A 17,953-nucleotide genomic window follows, 5' to 3' on the forward strand; every position below is an offset into this window, starting at 1 on the left:
CCAGTCTGCGTGCCTGGATAAGGGTCTTGTATAGACTTTTAAGTTGAACCTTGCAAAAAAACGAAAAAATACCAGGTCGCTCCAAAATCCATATCAGACTCTTATCTAGGCATAAAGCTTAGCTGGCCAGGAAAGGGAAGGGCGGTGAGTGTGTAGCTGGGTAGAGGTAGGGCTGATTAGCTGTATGCAGGGTGCTAAAGGTGAAGTTCACCTTTTTTTAAAACATAATAAATGCACATATTGTTGCAGGGAAAAAAAATGCATTTATTATTATTTTATTGGGAGCCTGCAAAGCATTGTACCCATGATCAATGGACTCTGTGTGTAAGAAGAAGATCCCCGGTCTGCTGGGGGGCAGCTGGAGCACTAACTTGTTGTGGCCTGAATACGGATGTATCATTGGAAAATGTGAACTTCTCGTTTAATCACTGGACACACCCTTTCCCCTATAGAAAAATCTTAATTTCTCTGGTATTAGTGGTGCTGTGCTTAGAGAGTTAGGATGAGCTTGGGTTTGGTCCAAACTTGGACTCCGACCAAATGCAGAATGAAGCTGTCACTACCGCCCACTGTGGACTATCAGCTATGGCCAAAGCATTTTATTTACCAAGTCATTATTTTTTTTTCTTTGTAATGTGTAAATATATTGTTCTATATTTGTTTTCTTTGTTCTCACTCTCTGATTCTTTCTTTGTTAGTTCTGTACAGGTCAGCAGGGATAGGTTCTAGTGACCGATCTCCGACAACCCCTACTTCCTATTCTTTTCCCACTCTGCTGGAATAATCACCCTGTGTAAAGCATAACTAAGTGCTTTGGACACAAATACTAGATATGTTGAAAAATGGAAGCTGACAATGTTGATTACTACACAATGTACCGTAAACCTTATATTGAGACCTTTTGCTTACCATACTCAAAACTATACCATTGTTATATTTAATGAGCTGTGCTTTTTACTTATGGTCTATATCTTGTTTTATACCTTGTCTTGTATATTCTCTTTCAAAATAAATAAACATAAAATAAATAAAAATAAACAAAAAACAAGACTAACACATTTACCTCGCAGCAGCTACACTTAAAGAGGATGTGTTTTACATCTTTTTTCCCCCCGCAAAGTAGAAGCATAACGGGCTAGTATGTATCATATACTAGCACATTATGTTGCACTTACCTGCAAATGAAGCCCACGATTTCTCTGCTGGTGGCCGCATCCATCATCACCCCTATTCTTTCTGGGGCCGTGCATTCCGGCTCTGACTGTCTGCAGTCGCGTGACGTCACTCATGTGGGAGCCGCAGGTCACGGCACGAGCCCCTTAGAAAAGGTACGATCTCTTCAGTGCGCATGCGCCGATGACGTCGCATATATGGTAAATATCTCCTAAACCGTGCAGGCTTAGGAGATATTTCCAGTACCTACAGGTAAGCCTTGTTATAGGCTTACCTCTAGGTAAAAGTGGTGTAACTAGGTTTACAACCACTTTAAAAGAAAAGTATGGGTTTGTGAAAAAGCAAACATTTATACACACCTAGATGGATGCAGCATTCATCGGATGCTGCATCTGCTCCCCCCCCCCCCCCCCCGGCTCTAAGACTGAGGACTGAGTGATCAAAGACTGCTGATCGCTCGGTTCACAGTTTTCAGTCACTCCCCAGAGAACTGGGAGGGAGTGTTGGCTCAGGCTCTCAGTGGCTCGCTGAGAGGCCGAGCCAGCTGCCGGTCCAAGCATCTTGGTGGATCCTGAATGTAAAGCTGGGATCTTTCCTGAGCCTGGCTCAGCTCAGTGTTGTAAGGCTAAAGTCTGCTGTCTGCAGAAAACTGGTCACAGGAATGCAGAACGGACTCCACTCCTGTGTTTCCCAGGAGAAGTGTAGCAAAAATAGCTTTGGTTATACTTCTCCTTTTAACACAAAGGGACAGGGATGTTTGTGACATCATTGACCTAATGTGGCCGCATGCAATCACAACAATGATGAATAAAGCAGTAAGCCCATCAATGTAGTTTGGCATTTGGACTAGCTCTTTGTAAGCTCCATGTTTGAAGCTGACCCCTATACCTGGTACAGCTGACATTATAGGTCCCTATCTACAATTAGCGACCAAAAAGGCACTAAATCTGAATATGTACAAAGACAACCAAACACCTGGTTGAATAGGTTTTCATTATCACCATCATGTACCTACCTATGTGGGGCATATCTAACCTGTAAGCCCTTGTACACACGGTCGGACATTCCGACAACCAAATTTTGTCCGAAACTGGTGTTGCATACACACGGTCAGGCAGAGTTGTAGGAAAATCCAATCGTTCAGAACGTGATTACGTTATTTCGTTATGACGGAACTACGTTCAGGCTAGTAGCCAATAGCTTTGGTCTAGGAATTTGATCTGAGCATGCGTGACACTTTGTTCGATCGGAATTCTCTACAAATGATCTGATTGGATTTTATAGCCCAGCTCTAAAACTTTGTCGGTCGGATATTCCGACGGAAACAGTCCGGTGGTGCCCACACACGGTCAGATTATCCAACAACATGGTCCGATCGGACGTTTTCCGTCGGAATGTCCGACTGTGTGTGGGGCTTAGAGGGTTTAGAAGACAAAAATGGGTAAATCTGATCGCTCCCAAACAATTTACATAAGATTGCCAATTATTTTCCGTTCCTTCTGTAACTTTGTATATACAAATATATTGGTAGGTAGAGTAGTTGTATTTTTAAAAAAATGCGATAACCAGTGTGAAAGCCTAATTACATGTATATAGTTATTGTAAAATGGACTTTTATGAATGTTAACAGGTTGGTTTTATTATGGAGAACAGAGAGTAAAGTCTGCAAATAGGAGTGGTTTGTAGCAGCCTATACATAAAGTATGTGAACCATATAGTGGACAAAACGTGGTGGCTATTTGCTTTCATTGTCTTCCTATAGGATGATGCCTGGGGGGGCAGCGCTAAATGATTCATGTGGTCAGCAGGCTATTGGAGTCTGACAACTGACAAAGATAATGGATAAGTGATTACATTGTGATATCCTATTGACTAGAACAAACAAAGGGACTTTGGAGACAGGTGAATTATGAATGGTGTAAGTTGAATGATCAGAGCAGTTAGGGTCCACGTCATACTAGTAACTCTATCGCTAGAGACAATCGGGCAGAAATAGGATTATTATGAAGAGCAGAGTAAATACTCATCTGGTTTCATACAAAGCTCCCTCAGTGTCCAGTTGAGTGAGCCATTGCGTTGTCACTATTGGAACACTACAGAATGTCACTTGTCAGTGATGGCTTGTTCATCTGACCAACGAGTGAGCGATGCCCGGAACCAGGTGAGTATTTGCTGTGTATTGTTCTGTAGTGCAGAAATCGGGGAAGGGAAGACGAAATACAAACAAATCAAACTTCAAGTGGTTCTAAAGCCAGAAGGTTTTTTTGTATCCTAATGCATTCTATGCATTAAGATAAAAAACCTCCTGTGTGCATCAGCCCCCCTTATACTTGAGCCCCATCTCAATCCAGCGATGTTACACGAGAGCCTCTGCTGCCCGAGACTCCCCCTCCTGATTGGCTGAGACAGAGCAGCAGGTGCCATTGGCTCCTGTCAAAGTTAGTGAGCCAATAAGGAGAGAGAGGCCGTGGGGCTAAGCCACAGCTCCGTGTCTGAATGGACCCACAGAGCAGTGGGTTTGGCACGGGTGCCCCATAGGAAGCTGCTTGCTGTGCGGGGCACTCAGCAGGAGGGAGGGGCCAGGAGCACCGGCGAGGGACCTGAGAAGAGAATAATCAGGGCTGCTCTGTGCAAAACCATTAAACAGTGTAGCAAAGTATAACATGTCTGTTATTTAAAAAAAAAAAAAACAAGAAAAAAAACAAGACTCTCTAATATCACATTAAGCCCCCTTTCACTCGATTTTCAGGAGGATCCGAGCGGCCCACCCATTGACTTCTATAGGCAGCGGAGATGTGTCCGCTAACACCCGCCTGCCATCCGAACCGATAAGATCTGCTCAAAACAGACAGATGACATTCTCTATCTGTCCAGCGGATGGGATGGGATCAGATGAAAATGGACAGGCTGCCCATAGAGAACAGCGGGGCCCTGACAGGTGAGCAGAGATGGACCGGTCATCCGCCTGGTCAGCGTAAGGCCCCGTTCACACCCGAGTGATTTTCTGCTTGAAGCTTGTAGCTCTAAAACGCTCAACAAGCCAGATGTCATTCATCTCAGTGGTCCCTGTTCACTTATGAACGTTCTGCCGCTTGAAGCAAAACGCTTGTCACTCAAAAAAAGTACATGAGCTTCCTTTTGACAGATTACGTGTTTTTAGCCCCATAGACTTCAATAGAAATGCCTGAAGAGCGTTTTACGAGCGTTTAGTCGCAGGTTTTCTGCTCAAACAGCAGCTCTCCACCCCTAATTTTCTCTCAGCTGATTGATCAACTTGGGTACATTCAGCCTGCCCCATACATGGTTTGAATCTTGGCTGGTCCCTGCTGAACTGGCCCGAGATTCAAACTGTATATGGCTGGCTTAGGGGATAGTTGGGAGCTATGCTGTCCAAGCTTTGGCCATTTGTTATAAGCTCACCACACACATTACAATTTGATTGTACAGTATCCTTTATAGGTTTAGGTGCAGGAACCGCAGAGAAATCTTATGGTTAATATGACCTTGCTGAACACCTAGCTGTAGAGGGGTGTGACCCGGAGGGTTGGGATGGACTTTTTACTCCCCCCCCCCCCCTTTCTTTATGCCCCATCCTCTTCCTCTCCTCCTTTTCTTTAATTGACTTGGGGTTTGCCACTTTCCCCCTTCTACACATGCATATGCCCAAAAAGCAGGGAAGATCGGTTGGCCCTGGTGTGTGGATGTAACACACTGTATGGTCATCTACTTGGTGTTCACTGGGTCCATGGATCCTTGTCATACTTTACACGTATATGTTGAGTCATGCCTCGTTTATTATGTTTTCTGTTGTGAATGGACATATTTGACTCTTGCAATATCATAATGATTCTTCCAGATAGAAAAAAAGAAATACATCACCATGCGATTTCTCTGTGGGTGCATGCCCTTTTTTCTGCAGGAAATACAGCCCATTAAAATTAATGGGCTGCTGTGCCCCAGCAAACGCAGCTTGCGAAGCGCATATATGTGAGCCGAGGCTCAGGTAAATCTAAAGTTGATTTGTGGGGATTGTACGGTCACATTGTAGTATGTGTATAGTAACTAGGGATGGGCTCAGGCATGTTCAGATACTAGCCTGAGCTATCCCGCCAGGACCCCCAATCATAAGTGGTGGAGGCATTCCCTGCCTGGCATGTACACAAGGGGGTGTGTATACACATGGCTGTGGGCGGGAGTGCCTGGCCTGCTTATGATTGGTGGCTCCCATGACAGCTACCAGGCAGGATATCTCAGGCTAGTATCTGAACTCATCCCTGATAGTGACCCTATAGAGCAGGGGTCTCCAAACCGTCTAAACAAAGGGCCAGTTTACTGACCTTCAGACTTTAGGGGGGCCGGACTGTGGCCAGTGGGAGTAAATCCCCATCATTGGTATTAGGGGGAGAAATAGTTGGTATCAGGGGAAAGAATAGTGCTCAATTGTTGGTGTCAGGGGAATAAATAGCACTCCATCGTTGGTGTCAGGGGAATAAATAGCACTCCATTGTTGGTGTCAGGGGAATAAATAGCACTCCATCGTTGGTTTCAGTGGAATAAATAAGTGCCCCAATCGTTGGTGTCAGTGGAATGAATAGCGCTTCATTGTTGGTGTCAGTGGAATGAATAAGTGCCTCAATCGGTGTCAGTGGAAGGAATAGTGCCCCATCGTTGGTGTCAGTGGAAGGAATAGTGCCCCATCGTTGGTATCAGTGGAAGGAATAGTGCCCCATCGTTGGTGTCAGTGGAAGGAATAGTGCCCCATCGTTGGTGTCGGTGGAAGGAATAGTGCCCCATCGTTGGTGTCAGTGGAAGGAATAGTGCCCCATTGTTGGTGTCAGTGGAATGCTGTGTTCCATTATTGGTGTCAATGGCATGTAGCGCTCCATCGTTGGTGTCAGAGGAATGAACAGTGCCCCATCGTTGGTGTCAGTGGAATGAACAGTGCCCCATCGTTGGTGTCAGTGGAATGAATAGTGCCCCATCGTTGGTGTCAGTGGAATGTAGTGCCCCATCGTTGGTGTCAGTGGAATGAATAGCACTCCATCGTTGGTGTCATTAGAATGAATAGCGCTCCATCGTTGGTGTCAGTGGAATGTATAGCGCTCCATCGTTGGTGTCAGTGGAATGTATAGCGCTCCATCGTTGGTGTCAGTGGAATGTATAGCGCTCCATCGTTGGTGTCAGTGGAATGTATAGCGCTCCATCGTTGGTGTCAGTGGAATGTATAGCGCTCCATCGTTGGTATCAGTGGAATGTATAGCGCTCCATCATTGGTGTCAGTGGAAGGAATAGTGCCCCATTGTTGGTGTCAGTGGAAGGAATAGTGCCCCATTGTTGGTGTCAGTGGAATGTAGTGCTCCATTATTGGTGTCAGTGGAATGTAGTGCTCCATCGTTGGTGTCAGTGGAATGTAGTGCTCCATCGTTGGTGTCAGTGGAATGTAGTGCTCCATCGTTTGGTGTCAGTGGAATGCAGTGCTCCATCGTTGGTATCAGTGGAATGTATAGCGCTCCATCATTGGTGTCAGTGGAAGGAATAGTGCCCCATTGTTGGTGTCAGTGGAATGTAGTGCTCCATCGTTGGTGTCAGTGGAATGCAGTGCTCCATCTTGGTGTCAGTGGAATGTAGCACTCCATCGTTGGTGTCAGTGGAATGAATAGTGCCCCATTGTTGGTGTCAGTGGAATGTAGTGCCCCATCGTTGATGTCAGTGGAATGAATAGTGCCCCATTGTTGGTGTCAGTGGAATGTAGTGCCCCATCGTTGGTGTCAGTAGAATGAATCGCTAATGAATTTGTAAGGGGAAGCAGTGCAGTGTGTTAGCAGAATGTGTATGACTGTCCATCGGAGGGCCAGGGTTGGGGATGCACACGTGTTGTGTACAGGTAGTCCCATTCATTCCAGTGTGGACACACCCACTACTTCCAGGATGAGCCATATGAGGGCAAACCTCCCCGAGCGCAGACAGTGCGGCCGATTGTGAGCAGTCTGTGTCCAATGTCCATGCACCCGCTCCGTCCCAATTGTAATTGAATGGGACGGCCTGTATGTGGATTCACAAAACATCCGTACGTCCCTGTGCGGGCGAACACGGCCTTCACACGGACGTATGCTATTGGACACTTTCACATCTGGGTAAGGCTCACCACACATGTTACAATCTCTGTACAATCAAATGTAGATGTAACATGTGAGATGAGGACCGGCCTAAACTATCCAGTCAGTCCTACTTGTTGGGATCGTACAATGAGATTGTATGAGGAGGGTGACAGCATACATGATGAGTGGAGATCTCCTCTCCTGGAAGGTTGATGAATGGTGAGGAGGGAGGAGGAGGAGGAGAGGAGGAGGAGCTGTATTGGTGTACTGACAGAAGACAAGGAGGAGACTTGTACAGGGAGTGGGACACACAGGGCACTACGAGGGATCTGCTTCCTGGATAGAAGAAAAGCACCACCTGCCTTCCTTTGTCAGCCCTGGAGGAGATCGGGCTGGAATGTGTGGCCTCACCCTGTAGAGAGGACACGGCTGGATGGTGCAGGTAAAGGAGTGCGGGGTTGGGGGGGGGGACACACACTGCCGATCACCCCGATCAGAGTCCCTGCTGTCATCACACCTATAGAGGAGGCTGCTTCCTCCTGTACACTGTGTGTGTGTGCTCTGATCGGCTGTGCGCTCTGATCGGCTGTGTACACAACTTTCCTGCACTCCTGGAATGGAGGTGGATGGCACATTATTACATCAGGAGATCGGGTGACACCTTCCTTAGTGAGCTGACAGGTCAGTGCAGGCCCTGGCAGCGATCACCTCCTGTCATCACACTGCCATACACTATACAATCTGATTGTGCCATCAACGGTCTGCCTGAAGTGATACAAATTGCCTGGATTGTTTAGACTTCTCATCGTATGACATCGTTTTGGTATTTCTTAAGGAGTTTGTCTAGTATATGGCAAGCTATAGGAGATGGGAATCAATCATTAGTAATCCAGGGATGACTTTAGCTTTCTATTTTTCTGATGGTGAGATTTGGTCGTTTTGGTGAATATACAGGATGTGATTGGTCAGTAGATGGGACCCTGCATTGGAATGACTGTCAGCTGCCCTATTAGGGCTTGTTTATAGCAGATGTGGTGAAACCTATTTGGAAATGACTATGAACCCCGATGGATGGATGGATGGATGTTGGGGAGTCTATTCTACACAGTTTATACATTTCACAAAGTACAGCCTGCTGCATTTTTCACACTGAGACACAAATGCACTGCAAATGTATGGAAGTGCAAGGATGAAATAATGCCAGGAAAGGCACCTCAATGGCACCGCAAACAGCACAAGTACATGTAATGCCACATATGGAGCCAGCCTAAAGCCCCGTACACACTATCAGATTTTCTGCAGATTTTATTTCCTTCAGATTTATACCATATAATATGAGGTCAAACCTTTAGGGATCTTTTACACTCACAGAAGTCTTCGAAAAGCGATCTGCAGTGGTTCGTTTTTCAGAGTGCAGTAGAGGAGTGGCTGGAATACATTTAGGAGGCAATACTGCGGCTGCCTGAATGTCTGTGTTTGTTTTTTTGACAGCCGGACTGGTTTTTCGAGGGCTGGTTCACACAAGATGCAACCCATTTTTATTCTGCATCACAAACGCATGGACAGTATTTAACGTGGATTGCAATGGCCCTAGTTCACACCAGTTCAGTGCATTCCATCACAGTCAACAAAAGTAGAACCTGTGTTTTGCTGCATTCCATACAGAAAAAAATGCAACATCAAAAAAGGCAAAGGAACGCAGATGTCCTCTGTTGAGATTAAAGTGTTTGTAAACCTCAGACATGAAATATAAACAAAGCATACCCCTCTATAGTGTGTACTTGTCTCAATCCAGAGCACTAAGTATCATTTCTGTCTGCTGCTTCATTCCTCTGCTATCAGCATGAATCACTTCTGACACCAAGAAAAAAAGGTGACAGGGGAGGGAGCTCGAGGTCATCTGTTGCTGTGTGAGGGGAGAGGGGGGTGTCCCCTCCCTTTCCCTCCCCTCCAATCAGCTCTCAGAGCTCTCCTCACTGAGCTCTGCAGAGTGTAACTTCAGCTCTCCTCCCCATTTTTTCTGAACTCTGACAAACTTTAATAAACTAAACTTTGAACAGATGTAGAGAAGAGAAGACTACAGATAAACAGGTACAATGGCTGTAGGAGGATTTCGTTTAAATTAGAGTTTCACCCAAAAGTGAAAGCTCTGCTTATCTGTCTTCCCCGCACTCTCTGGTGCCATTTTTGGCACCTTTTTTGGGGGTTACCTGTTTTTGACAAGTACTTGTCCCCACTTCCTTCAGACCTCACCTCTGCGAGTTGCCCCAGAATTCCGGCCCCCACCTCCTCTTTCCGCCACCACAGGCCCAGTTAGAGAGAGCAGCGCGCTTGGCGCATGCACAGTAGGGAATGGGCTGTGAAGCCGCAAGACTTCGCTGCCAGTTTCCCTTATCGTCTATGGTGGTGGCAGCACGGGGGAAACATCAGCTGGGGGTGCCAACATCACTGGATTTCAGGACAGATAAGCGTCCTAATATTGAAAGTCAGCGGCTACGGTATATGTAGGGTATGTGTAGTGTATGGTATGTGTACAGTATGTGTAGTGTATGGTATGTGTAGCTGCTGACTTTTTTTTGTGTATGGGGTAGAGCTGCACAATTAATCGTCAAGAATTGTTATCCTGATCTTGACTAAAGTGTTTCACAATTCTTTCTATGCAAAGAATTCTCTCTTCTCTCTTCTGAAGCCACAGCTGTCAAAAGAAAGGAAGGAAAAAACTGGGCAGTCTGCCAACAATCACAACATTCTTTATCAGCTAAAATTAAGTATAAACATTGTAACAATTTGTCAATGGAATAGACTTTGTGTGTAAGTGAAAAAAGTTTAACCACTTAAACACTAAACCTTTTTCCGACATTTGTTGGTTTCAAGTTAAAATAATATTTTTTTTTTTTGCTAGAAAATTAATTGGAACCCACAAACATATTAGAAATGTGTGTGTGTGTGTATATATATATGTATATGTATATATATATATATATATATATATATATATATATATATATATATTAATGTGTGTATGTTTTAGTAGACACACTAGAGAATACAATGGCGGTTGTTTCAATATTTTATGTCACACTGTATTTGCGCAGGGGTCTTTCAAATGCAATTAAAAAAATAAAAAATACTTTAATGAATTAAAAACTGTTATGGAGTTTGTCTAGTGTATGGCAAGCTATAGGAGATGGGAATCAATCAGTAGTAATCCAGGGATGACTTTTTGTCTGATGATCAGATTTGGTCGTTTTGGTGAATATACAGGATGTGATTGGTGGATGGGGTGTGTGGAGGACTTGGTCAGTAGATGGGACCCTGCATTGGAATGACTCTCAGCATCCCTATTAGGGCTTTTTTTTATAGCAGATGTGGTGAAACCTGTTTGGAAATGACTATGAACCCCGATGGATGGATGGATGTTAGGGAGTCTATTCTACACAGTTTATACATTTCACAAAGTACAGCCTGCTGCATTTTTCACACTGAGACACAAATGCACTGCAAATGTATGGAAGTGCAAGGATGAAATAATGCCAGGAAAGGCACCTCAATGGCACCGCAAACAGCACAGGTACATGTAATGCCACATATGGAGCCAGCCTAAAGCCCCGTACACATTATCAGATTTTCTGCAGATTTTTTTCCCTTCAGATTTTTACCATATAATATGAGGTCAAACCTTTAGGGATCTTTTACACTCACATAAGTCTTCGAAAAGCGATCTGCAGTGGTTCATTTTTCAGAGTGCAGTAGAGGAGTGGCTGGAATACATTTAGGAGGCAATACTGCGGCTGCCTGAATGTCTGTGTTTGTCAAAAAAACAATGGGCAGAAATCCACTTTAATCGCTATGTATCGCCTGAGGCTGGTCACTTCACTGGGTATATGTAAAGGTTTACAATCACTTTAAGAAAAACAGAAGGGAAAAACCACACCGGAACACCTCAGAAATGCGCCTGCAGAAAGGCATAGAACACACAAATGAGGGCGTGAAGCGCCCCTGAATGGTGATACAGTGCCATATTTGGGCTCGCTGTTGCAGTGGGGCCGCATTTCCTTGAATAGGTCCCGTGTGGTTGTGGTATAACATGGGTTCCTATGGATGTAGTTGACATGTGTGCATATTATGGAAAGGGCCAGGGACTTTTTTCTGGTTTTTGGTTCCATAGACTTCAATGGATCAAAAAGGTGTATTGAAAAATGCAAAATGCACCCGGAATATGCAAACTGCAAGCTGCATAGGTGTGATCCAGGCCTAAGTGCACGCAGCTCTCCTTCCTCGGAGTGGACTTAGCCCTTTAACTTCCAATCAGTGGGCGGCTTTGGGTATGTTAGCATAGTGGAAGCTGCTGCCTCTGACTTGGCCTTCCTATACACTTTTTTTTTTTTTTTTCAATGTTGCAACTGACATCAATATTTACCCTGAGCCTGAGGAGTTTTCACTGTGCAAAGTGTGGAGGGGGAAGGGAAAGATCCCATTTCAGGAATGTAGCTCCTGTATAATATCGGATCTTTTCCTGACACCATGCGTGTTTAGAAACCTGTTTGGTTTTCAGCAGTTGGCTATTTATTATGAGCAGGAATGTATTAAATATTTCTAAGAGATCCGTACACATTGTTTGTTTGAATTTGTACTAGATCGAATTTTCAGTTTTTTTTTTTTCAAAGCTTGATTCACATTAGCCGACTCTAAAGTCGCGTGATTTTCAGTGCAACTTTGTAGTCCGACTTTGATACGACTTTTACACTCTCTGGCAGTGAAGCCGTATCAATGTTGCGCGAGAGTAGTGCAGGAACTTTTTCTGACTTTGCAGCGACTTCAGTAGTATCCATTTGAACGGCTGTTATAGAAATACAGTAAAGCCTTGGTTTGAATGCGTTATGCAAGACCAGCAAAATTTGTAAATAAATTTTGACTCGATAAACAAGTGATGTCATCATATACAGTTGTGCTCATAAGTTTACATACCCTGGCAGAATTTATGATTTCTTGGCCATTTTTCAGAGAATATTTTTATTTATTTCGGTTACTTATATAGCAGCATAAATTTACGCAGTGCTTTTACATATACATTGTACATTCACATCAGTCCCTACCCTCAAGGAGCTTACAAACTAAGGTCCCTAACACACATTCATACATACTAGGGCCAATTTAGACAGGATGCGATTTACCTACCAGCATGTCTTTAGAGTGTGAATGATAACCCAAAAACTTTTCTTTCACTTGTGGTTAGTATTTGGCTGAAGCCATTTATTATCAGTCAACTGTGTTTACTCTTTTTAAATCGTAATGGCAACAGAAGCTACCCAAAAGTTTATTTTGGGCAGATAACATGCACACAAGTTTACACAAAGGGGTTTGAATGGCTATTAAAGGTAACTGTCCTCACCTGTGATCTGTTTGCTTGTAATTAGTGTGTGTGTATAAAAGGTCAATGAGTTTCTGGACTCCTGACCGACCCTTGCATCTTTCATCCAGTGCTGCACTGATGTTTCTGGATTCTAAGTCATGGGGAAAGCAAAATAATTGTCAAAGTATATGCAGGAAAAAGTAGTTGAACTGTATAAACAGGAAAGGGATATAAAAAACATATCCAAGGAATTGAGAATGCCAATCAGCAGTGTTCAAACTGTAATCAAGAAGTGGAAAATGAGGGGTTCTGCTGAAACCAAACCACAGTCAGGTAGACCAACTAAAATTTCAGCCACTACTGCCAGAAAAACCCACAAATAACTTCAGGTGAAATACAGGACTCTCTGAAAACATGTGGTGTGGCTGTTTCAAGATGCACAATAAGGAGGCGCTTGAAGAAAGATGGACTGCATGGTCGAGTCGCCAGAAGAAAGACATTACTACACAAATTCCACAAAGTATCCCGCTTACAATACCACTAACAGCACAGAGACAAGCCTCAAACCTTCTGGCACAAAGTCATTTGGAGTAATGAGACCAAAATTTAGCTTTTTGGCCACAACCATAAACACTACATTTGGAGAGGAGTCAACAAGGCCTATGATGAAAGGTACACCATTCCTACTGTGAAACACGGAGGTGGATCGCTGATGTTTTGCGGATGTGTGAGCTACAAAGGCACAGGAAATTTGGTAAAAATTGATGGCAAGATGAATGCAGTATGTTAACAAAAAATACTGGAGGAACATTTGCATTCATCAGCCAGGAAGCTGCGCATGGGATGTACTTGGACAATCCAACATGACAATGAGCCAAAACTTGAGACCAAGTCGACCTGTCATTGGCTACAGCAGAATAAATTAAATGTTCTGGAGTGGTCATCTCCAGTCTTCTGACCTCAATATCATTGAGCCACTCTGGGGAGATCTCAAACGTGCGGTTCATGTAAGACAGCCGAAGAATTTACAGGAACTGGAGGATTTTTGTGAAGAGGAATGGGCAGCTTTACCATCTGAGATAATAAAGAGCCTCATCCACAAATACCACAAAAAAAACTTTAAGCTGTCGTTGATGTTAAAGGGGGCAATACACGGTATTAAGAACTGGGGTATGTAAACTTTTGATCTGGGTAGTTTCTGTTGCTATTATGATTTTAAAAAGAGTAAACACAGCTGATTGATAATAAAAGGCTTCAGCCAAACACTAACCACGAGTGAAAGAAAAGTTTTTGTGTTATCATTCATATTCTCTGAAAAATGGCCAAGAAATCATAAATTCTGCCAGGGTATGTAAACTTATGACCACAACTGTGTGTGTGTATATGTGTGTATGTGTGTGTATATGGAAAAAATAATGTTTTGCCTATAGTTCTGCTTAAAGCGGAGTTCCACTAATTTTTCTGTTTATTAAAAGTCAACTGCTACAAAAAGTGTAACTGCTGACTTTTAATAAACACACTAACCTGCCCCACGATCCAGTGATGCAGCCACCCGAAGGCCTTGGTTCTCTCCCCCGCCTCTTCCCGGTGCCGTCATCACAGCTTGAGGCTTCACAGCCTGGTGCGCACTGCACTTCCTGAATGGCTGAGCAGTCTTCTGGAACATGTGCCAGAAGATTGCAGGGAGGGAGGGTGAAAGGAGTAGTCGCCTAGGCAGCGTAAGTGGGAGCTGGGTACCTGTCAAAACTAGGTACCCACTCCCCCCCCCCCCCCCCCAAAAAATAAAAAATAAATGACATGCCGAATATGGCATGTCAGGAGGTTAGGAGTCCTTAAAGTGAACGTTGTTTTGAGGAACTGAAAATAACTACCCTTGCAGTGGGCTACCCTCGTACCGCAAGGGTTACATGTTAATTTTTGCTTGGGGTACCAGGGAAAAATTACTTTTATGTACCTCATCACCAGCAAGCAGCACTCGCCTCTTCTCTCACAGATGCTCCCGGTTGTAGGTGGGCCCCTAAGCATCCTAGCCAACAACGGAGGAAGCTTGGTCCTTCAAGGGTAGTTTTTTTTTTTGTTTTGTTTTTTGTTCCACCAGACATCTGTGTTAAATCATTTGTGTTGCACATCATACTTAGTGCGCTCAAAATTAAAAGGGCATGCTAAATGACAAATAAATGAAGATGTCTTCTGTTTCTTTAATATTATTTTTTAGACCTTGGTGCAGAGGCTTTAGAATCTGCAACTTTCCATTGTTTGTACCTGGTTGACCCTGCTGTTTCCACGGGCTTCCCCATTTGTCAGTGGCCACGCAATAGTAGCCAATCCTCCGGCCATTGCGTTGCCACTATCAGAGTGTGTGGTTCTCTAGTTCTCACGCAGGAAGCTTTTCAAGTGTTCCTCTCTCCTCTGTAAGCCACCCCATGTGAGACCTTTCAGTAGCCTGAGGGGGGTGGCTCCAGGAGGGTAAATGGCATTTGCTCCCTCTTCCCTGTTCTCTGCCCACATGATTATCTGTGTGCGCTTGTAGGGCGGCTCCAGCAGGATTGATCAATAGATCATGCAGTTACCCCATGTGACATAGACAGTTGAGGCTTGAGGGTCTCATGTTGAATGAGTGTGATTGGCAGCAAGCTCCTTCAGAGAGTCTTGCTACCCGTCCATTATGGAAATATATAAACTTCCAGGACTCACAAAAATACTGTATTTGGGAACATGTTTTTGTGTGCCAGAAAATTTTCATTCAAATGTTTGACTTCCTGATGTTAAATATGAAGTTACTACAATTTTTTTAATTAAGTGATTTATATGTAGTTGTCAGCATTGAAGTATTAAAGTGGTTAGTTCTTCTAAGCACAGTCTAATGGTATATGTGATTGACCGTGCCAACTTCTGTGTTTAGATAATACGGATAAATCTGCTTGCCAACAGGGTTCATAAATATTATAGGAAGCCTTATGTGTACTGTATATACTCACCTGCTTTATTTAAATCTATTGTTATTCAGTTTTGACGAACATATGATTTTTAATTCTACAAATACTTTTAGAAAGTACATGAAATGGGTATAATGTGTGACGCATTTATTTAAAAACCACAATATGGCTGGAGGTCTCATGTAACGCAGCAGAACTGATGCCCATTTTAGTCTTTTGTTGTTATAAGAGTCAGAAGCCCTGAAGAATGCCAGAAACCTTAATGTAATAGTCCATGATGAAGTATTAAGGTTGAGATTAAAATCACATTATTATAATAAATACACTGTCACAGATGTTCACAGGATATGTCTTGGGAATCATTATTTAGTTCACAGAAGATATGTCCCATAGCAATTATCCAGGGGAACCTACAAATTTAACGTTTTCTGTTACATTCAAATTGTTACAGATTATTTTAATAACTAATTAAAACTAACTAAGAAACATGGAAATTCTTTATTGAAACTGGGTGCACCAGCAGGGAGTAATCCCCACCTATTATAGCACCTAGTTATGTTTTTTCCCTAGGCTAGTTCAGACCACGGAAATGCACTCCGGATGCGTTTCTGCATGAGTGTTTTTGATGCTTTTTTTTTCTTTCTCGCAAAGTTTCCTGGGTTTTTTTTTTTTTACTTTAAGGCCGGGTTCACATTGCTGCGATGCGGGAACGCCGCGAATCCGCGGCGTTTTCCCGCATCGCATTACTCCCGCCGGCAGTTCACACTGCCCTATGCGGACGGCTGGGGGTGTCAATGTTATGTTAATGACACCCCCAGATCCGATCGCATATCGCAGTGCGATCTGCCGACTCGCACAAGAATCGGATCGCATGGTGTGAACGCCCATGCGATCCGATTCTGTTGCGGACGAAAAAAAGGGTCCCGTGCGAGTTTGCTGCGGGACCGCTGCGAGTTCAGCCATACTATCTGTATGGCTGAACTCGCAGCGCTACGGAGATCGGATGTGATTTGCGGTGCGAATCACATCCGGATCTCCCCCCGCAGCAGTGTGAACCCAGCCTTAAGCAGAGTTCCAGCCTGGGTAAAAAAAAAAAATTAAAGTCAGCAGCTACAAATAATGTAGCTGCTGACTTTTAATATAAGGACACTAACCTGTCCAGGGATCCCGCAATGTCAGCACCCGAAGCCGACTTGTCCATCAGCTCTGGGTGCTGGCGCCGGCATCCTTACTAAGGGAAACAGGAAGTGAAGCATTGTGATCCTGAAGGAAACGGCGGTGGGGGGGAGGGGGTCGGAGGAGTAGGGCACGAAAAAAAAGTGGAAGTGACATACCTCGCCGTGGCGGGAGGGGATGGATGTCCCGAAAAACATACCAAAGAAAAAAAATATATATACATTGTGTGTGTATGTATGTATGTATAAATAGATTATATTATATCTCTCAGCTCTCAAAAATTCCACTCGCCTGCTCACATCTGGCGCGTGGAAAAAGCTTGAGGGCGAGTGTGGGGCTGCCGGGGGGGGGGCATTCCCTCATTGATTGGCCAGGGGAAGAGAGAGGAAAGCCGGCTGGATCATCACACAGAGCGAAGATCGCCCACTGTGACAGCTTTGATTTGAATTGCCTGGCGGCCGCAGTCATGCATGGTCCCGCCTCCTGGACCAGCTCCTTTTGATATACAGAATATTGGTCCAATGCCGGGACTTGACGTCTGTTATAGGATCCGTTCCAGCAGGTGGGACTTTGTGTGACTACGGGTGCCGGGCAATTCAAATCAAAGCTGTCACAGCGGGTGATCCCCGCTCTGTGTGATGATCTGGACTGCTCTCCTTCTCCTACTCCTCTCCTCTCTCTGATCCCCATGCACTGGTCAGTCTGCACTCATAGGCACTGGTGAGGGTGCATTGATGGGGATTTATGCCCACTGATGAGGCTGCCTTGATGGGGCGCTGGTGAGGCTGCCTTGATGGGGCGCTGGTGAGGCTGCGTTGATGGGGCGCTGGTGAGGCTGCGTTGATGGGGCGCTGGTGAGGCTGCGTTGATGGGGCGCTGGTGAGGCTGCGTTGATGGGGCGCTGGTGAGGCTGCGTTGATGGGGCGCTGGTGAGGCTGCGTTGATGGGGCGCTGGTGAGGCTGCGTTGATGTGGCGCTGGTGAGGCTGCGTTGATGGGGCGCTGGTGAGGCTGCGTTGATGGGGCGCTGGTGAGGCTGCGTTGATGGGGCGCTGGTGAGGCTGCGTTGATGGGGCGCTGGTGAGGCTGCGTTGATGGGGCGCTGGTGAGGCTGCGTTGATGGGGCGCTGGTGAGGCTGCGTTGATGGCAACTGGCGAGGCTGCATTAATGGGCACTGAAGCTGCACTGATAGGCTGCATTCATGGGCACTGATGGGG

General features: G+C 44.9%; 1 protein-coding gene across 2 annotated transcripts in view; it reads left to right on the forward strand.

Annotated features, from left to right (window-relative positions):
• Positions 1-7,547: 7,547 nt before the first annotated feature.
• PTPN3 (protein tyrosine phosphatase non-receptor type 3) overlaps positions 7,548-17,953 on the forward strand; it is a 294,126-nt gene continuing 283,720 nt past the window's right edge. For both annotated transcript variants that reach the window (XM_077491913.1, XM_077491914.1), the window contains exon 1: positions 7,548-7,713. The gene's annotated coding sequence lies outside the window, so the exon portion shown is untranslated. The remainder of the gene's footprint in view (positions 7,714-17,953) is intronic.

This window comes from Lithobates pipiens, unplaced genomic scaffold (genome assembly GCF_037356315.1).
Source record: "Lithobates pipiens isolate NorthernLeopardFrog02 unplaced genomic scaffold, aLitPip1_a1.2 Scaffold_19, whole genome shotgun sequence".
Lineage (NCBI taxonomy): Eukaryota > Metazoa > Chordata > Amphibia > Anura > Ranidae > Lithobates > Lithobates pipiens.